This window comes from Bombina bombina, chromosome 2 (genome assembly GCF_027579735.1).
Source record: "Bombina bombina isolate aBomBom1 chromosome 2, aBomBom1.pri, whole genome shotgun sequence".
NCBI classification, from domain to species: Eukaryota; Metazoa; Chordata; class Amphibia; order Anura; family Bombinatoridae; genus Bombina; species Bombina bombina.
Window position 1 is genome coordinate 368,337,746 of NC_069500.1, and position 6,324 is coordinate 368,344,069.

Consider the following 6,324-nt stretch of genomic DNA (forward strand, 5'->3'; position numbering starts at 1 on the left):
TTCAAAGCTCTTTTACCTTACCAGCCCTGAACAGGGCCCTTTGCGGGGCATGCCCCAAGAAGTTCAGCTCTTTTGCCTGTAAAAAAAAACATACAATACCCCCCCCCAACATTACAACCCACCACCCACATACCCCTAATCTAACCCAAACCCCCCTTAAATAAACCTAACACTAAGCCCCTGAAGATCATCCTACCTTGTCTTCACCTCACCGGGTATCACACCGATCCGTCCTGGCTCCGATATCTTCATCCAACCCAAGCGGGAGCTAGACATCCACTGAAGAAGTCCAGAAGAGGGTCCAAAGTCTTCATCCTATCCGGGAAGAAGAGTAGATCCGGACCGGCAACCATCTTCTTCCAAGCGGCATCTTCTATCTTCATCCGATGAGGACCGGCTCCATCCTGAAGACCTCCACCGCGGACCCATCTTCATCTGGCGACGTCCAACTGAAGAATGACGGTTCCTTTAAGGGACGTTATCCAAGATGGCGTCCCTCGAATTCCGATTGGCTGATAGGATTCTATCAGCCAATCGGAATTAAGGTAGGAATATTCTGATTGGCTGATGGAATCAACCAATCAGAATCAAGTTCAATCCGATTGGCTGATCCAATCAGCCAATCAGATTGAGCTCGCATTCTATTGGCTGTTCCAATCAGCCAATAGAATGCGAGCTCAATCTGATTGGCTGATTGGATCAGCCAATCGGATTGATCTTGATTCTGATTGGCTGATTCCATCAGCCAATCAGAATATTTCTACCTTAATTCCGATTGGCTGATAGAATCCTATCAGCCAATCGGAATTCAAGGGACGCCATCTTGGATGACGTCCCTTAAAGGAACCGTCATTCTTCAGTTGGACGTCGCCGGATGAAGATGGGTCCGCGGTGGAAGTCTTCAGGATGGAGCCGGTCCTCATCGGATGAAGATAGAAGATGCCGCTTGGAAGATGATGGTTGCCGGTCCGGATCTACTCTTCTTCCCGGATAGGATGAAGACTTTGGAGCCTCTTCTGGACCTCTTCAGCCGCCGGAAGATGGATCGCCAGCCCCCGCTTGGGTTGGATGAAGATTTTGGAGCCAGGACGGATCGGTGAACCTGGTATGGTGAAGACAAGGTAGGATGATCTTCAGGGGCTTAGTGTTAGGTTTATTTAAGGGGGGTTTGGGTTAGATTAGGGGTATGTGGGTGGTGGGTTGTAATGTTGGGGGGGGTATTGTATGTTTTTTTTTACAGGCAAAAGAGCTGAACTTCTTGGGGCATGCCCCGCAAAGGGCCCTGTTCAGGGCTGGTAAGGTAAAAGAGCTTTGAACTTTAGTAATTTAGAATAGGGTAGGGCATTTTTTTATTTTGGGGGGCTTTGTTAATTTATTAGGGGGCTTAGAGTAGGTGTAATTAGTTTAAAATTGTTGTAATATTTTTCTTATGTTTGTAAATATTTTTTTATTTTTTGTAACTTAGATCTTTTTTATTTTTTGTACTTTAGTTAGTTTATTTCATTGTAGTTATTTGTAGGTATTGTATTTAATTTATTTATTGATAGTGTAGTGTTAGGTTTAATTGTAGGTAATTGTAGGTATTTTATTTAATTAATTTATTGATAGTGTAGTGTTAGGTTTAATTGTAACTTAGGTTAGGATTTATTTTACAGGTAAATTTGTAATTATTTTAACTATTTTAGCTATTAAATAGTTCTTAACTATTTAATAGCTATTGTACCTGGTTAAAATAAATACAAAGTTACCTGTAAAATAAATATTAATCCTAAAATAGCTATAATATAATTATAATTTATGTTGTAGCTATATTAGGATTTATTTTACAGGTAAGTATTTAGCTTTAAATAGGAATAATTTATTTAATAAGAGTGAATTAATTTCGTTAGATTAAAATTATATTTAACTTAGGGGGGTGTTAGTGTTAGGGTTAGACTTAGCTTTAGGGGTTAATACATTTATTAGAATAGCGGCGAGATTCGGTCGGCAGATTAGGGGTTAATAATTGAAGTTAGGTGTCGGCGATGTTAGGGAGGGCAGGTTAGGGGTTAATAAATATAATATAGGGGTCGGCGGTGTTAGGGGCAGCAGATTAGGGGTACATAGCTATAATGTAGCTGGCGGCTCTTTGCGGTCGGCAGATTAGGGGTTAATTATTGTAGGTAGGTGGCGGCGACGTTGTGGGGGGCAGGTTAGGGGTTAATAAATATAATATAGGGGTCGGCGATGTTAGGGCAGCAGATTAGGGGTACATAGGAATAATGTAGCTGGTGGCGGCGTGCGGACGGCAGATTAGGGGTTAATAAGTGTAGGTAGCTGGCGGCGACGTTGTGGGGGACAGATTAGGGGTTAATAAATATAATATAGGGGTCGGCGGTGTTAGGGGCAGCAGATTAGGGGTACATAAGGATAACGTAGGTGGCGGTCGGCAGATTAGGGGTTAAAAAAATTTAATTGAGTTGCGGCGATGTGGGGGGACCTCGGTTTAGGGGTACATAGGTAGTTTATGGGTGTTAGTGTACTTTAGAGTACAGTAGTTAAGAGCTTTATGAACCGGCGTTAGCCCAGAAAGCTCTTAACTACTGACTTTTTTCTGCGGCTGGAGTTTTGTCGTTAGATTTCTAACGCTCACTTCAGACACGACTCTAAATACCGGAGTTAGAAAAATCCCATTGAAAAGATAGGATACGCAATTTACGTAAGGGGATCTGCGGTATGGAAAAGTCGCGGCTGAAAAGTGAGCGTTAGACCCTTTTTTGAGTGACTCCAAATACCGGAGGTAGCCTAAAACCAGCGTTAGGAGCCTCTAACGCTGGTTTTCACGGCTACCGCCAAACTCCAAATCTAGGCCTTAGTATTCTCGGAATATCGCAAAGAGGGCTTTCCTGGAGCCAATTTCTTCTGTGTGATCCCGCGCTCCATCCGGCCCTTTATGACCTGTTTCCCCTAGCGATTCCGACTCAAGCCGACCGTGAACACTTCAGACCTTGGCCTTCTACTCTTCAGCAGACGTGCATCAGGCTGCAATTTGAGACATGATGCGTGCGCTGCTGGTTTAGACAATCATATGGTTTCTTGAGGCTAACAAATCTAAGTTTGCACAATACTTTAAGAGTATCTTCAATATAGCCCAGGGGCCTAAAAGGGATAATTTTATTGTTTTAAATCTTCATGGATCCCCAATATTCCTGTTCTCAAGTCAAATACAATCATTAGCAATCGCCTCTTCAGCACTCCACACGGGTCCCAGTGCAACCACGGGTGTGCTGCAGATCTCTTTCTCTCCATAGCTATCTACTTTGGCTAGTTCAGCAGACGCTCAACAGGCCGTGATAATTGTAGTGACAGGGTGCGCGCGCTGCTGTCTTCAGGATCCCCAATATAATAATATAAATTATAATGTTAAACATAATGGTCCAGTGGACTCAAAGGTATTAAATATGTAGTTGAGGGGGCGTGTCCGGGCTAGGTCCAAAGATTAACTGGGAGCTCTACAAAGCTGATTCACATTTTGCCTGCAACCTAGATATTGTGCAGCCATCCAGCCTGATATTGTGCTCTCTAATGAAGCAGTAGATGTGCTGATTCAGTATATATTTCTATTTTGAAGATTCTGGGAGTTCCCAGACCGGACCGCTGAGACCTTTTGACGGCTTTCCGTGAGAGAGATCTCAGCACCCCCCCCGGGAAACCGGGTTAACAAAAATATGGAGGAGAACTTATATCTAAAGGTGCAAGCCCTATTTGATTAATATGAGCAACGGATGTGTAAACGGTTTGACCGGCTCCTGGTAATTGCTAGGGCTCAGAGTAATGAAGAAGAGAAAACTACGCCCACTATGGCGGGGGAGATAGATCCCAGCTTCAACTCGCATCACAGTCTCCCACAGTTGAAAAGGCGTCACAATATCACAGGGACTAATCGTCCACAGATCCTCATGCCCGCACTTTCTGAGTCAAATACTGGGAAGCAAAAAAGTAGCGTGCATAACCTGAAATATGTAGCTCCCTGCATTAAGGATGAACTCTCCCCCACAACATCTAACTATCAAGCAAGTATGGGGCCTCCCACAGCTGATGCCCGAACTGACGTGATGGATCGTAATATAACCATAATTCAGGCCGGTTCATCCTGGATAGAGCTATTGCAAGTCAGCATCGTGCAGAGGAATAAAATAGGAGCTATCTGTCATCTATTCCCCATGCAGGACTGTAGTTTATCCACACTCGGTGGTGTCACAGGGGAGAGAACAGCTGACTCCCTCGTGTGCAGCCCTATCTTACCTTGGATTTTGGGGATGACTTATCCGACTAGCCTAGTGCAGCATATCTATTGCTATTTGGTATGTAAAGCCAGACGTGCAAGAGTGGGTTAGTTTGAGTACTTTACTCTGGGATCTAGGACACTTGTTAACCCGGTCCTTTCAGACATACATATCTAAACTCAACTATAACTACCTCTGTGGAAAATGTATATTGACACACGTAAAGGAACTATTTTATATTTTTATGACGTGTTTCCTACCTAACAGTCTATGGAAGCTGTTATCCATTACTGTGCATGAGAGAGACTTCACTACTGTTACATATATTGTGTTTGTTTCTTTTATTCATACTGTGCTTAGAGATCATGGGGGGTAGTTATCAAGCCGTCAACCTCAAATACGCTGGAATTCCGCAGCGTATTTGTGGCAAGGCTGATTCGCCTTAGTTATCAAGCCCTAGATACCAGCAAAAGTAGAATTTTGTGACGTAAGCTTCGATCCGCCGGACTCAATCCGACACAGATCGATTCTTACGTCACTCCAGATGTTCCGCACACAAGTGCGTCACAATCTGACTACTTTTGCTAGTTATCAAAAAACTAGCAGGTACGCTCGGCACTTTTCCGGCCCAGCGTACCTGGTTTTCAAACCGCCGCCCTGGAGGCGGCGGATCCCATAGGAATCAATGGGAGTCTGACCATAGCGAAAGTTCATGTTCGCTGCTGCCAGACATCCCATTGATTCCTATGGGAGATGTCTGCACCTAACACCCTAACATGTACCCCGAGTCTAAACACCCCTAATCTGCCCCCCCTACACCGCCGCAACTAAATAAATGTATTCCCCCCTAAACCGCCGCTCCCGGAGCCCACCGCAAGCTATACTAAATATGTTACCCCCTAAACCGCCGCTCCCGGAGCCCACCGCCACTCTAATAAACTGATTAACCCCTAAACCGCCGCTCCCGGAGTCCACTGCAAGCTATAATAAATATGTTAACCCCTAAACCACCGCTCCTGTTCCCCGCCGCAACTATAATATATGTATTAACCCCTAAACTGCCGCTCCCAGACCCCGCCGCCACCTACATGATACCTATTAACCCCTATCCTGCCCCCCCTATACCGTCGCCCTATATAATAAAGTTATTAACCCCTATCCTGCCGATCCCGGACCTCGCCGCAACTAAAGAAATAGTTTAACCCCTAAACCGCCGCTCCCGGACCCCGCCGCAACCTATATTAAACTTATTAACCCCTAATCTGCCCTCCTACACCGTCGCCACCTATAATAAAGTTATTAACCCCTATCCTGCCCCCCCTACACCGCCACCACTGTAATAAAATGATTAACCCCTAAACCTAAGTCTAACCCTAACACCCCCTTAACTTAAATATTAATTAAATAAATCTAAATAATATTTCTCTTATTAAATAAATTAATCCTATTTAAAACTAAATACTTACCTTTAAAATAAACCCTAATATAGCTACAATATAAATTATAATTATATTGTAGCTATCTTAGGATTTATTTTTATTTTACAGGCAAATTTCAATTTATTTTAACTAGGTACAATAGCTATTAAATAGTTATTAACTATTTAATAGCTACCTAGCTAAAATAAAGAGAAATTTACCTGTAAAATAAAAACTAACCTAAGTTACAATTACACCTAACACTACACTATACTTTAATAAATTAATCCTATTTAAAACTAAATACTTACCTGTAAAATAAACCCTAACGGCTAGATTTAGAGTTTTGTCCGTAATGACCCGCGTAGCTAACGCTGGCTTTTTTCTGGCCGCACCTTTTAAATAACTCTGGTATTGAGAGTCCACAGAATGGCTGCGTTAGGCTCCAAAAAAGGAGCGTATAGCATATTTAACGCAACTTCAACTCTCGATACCAGAGTTGCTTACGGACGTGGCCAGCTTCAAAAACGTGCTCGTGCACGATTCCCCCATAGGAAACAATGGGGCTGTTTGAGCTGAAAAAAAACCTAACACCTGCAAAAAAGCCGCGTTCAGCTCCTAACGCAGCCCCATTGTTTGCT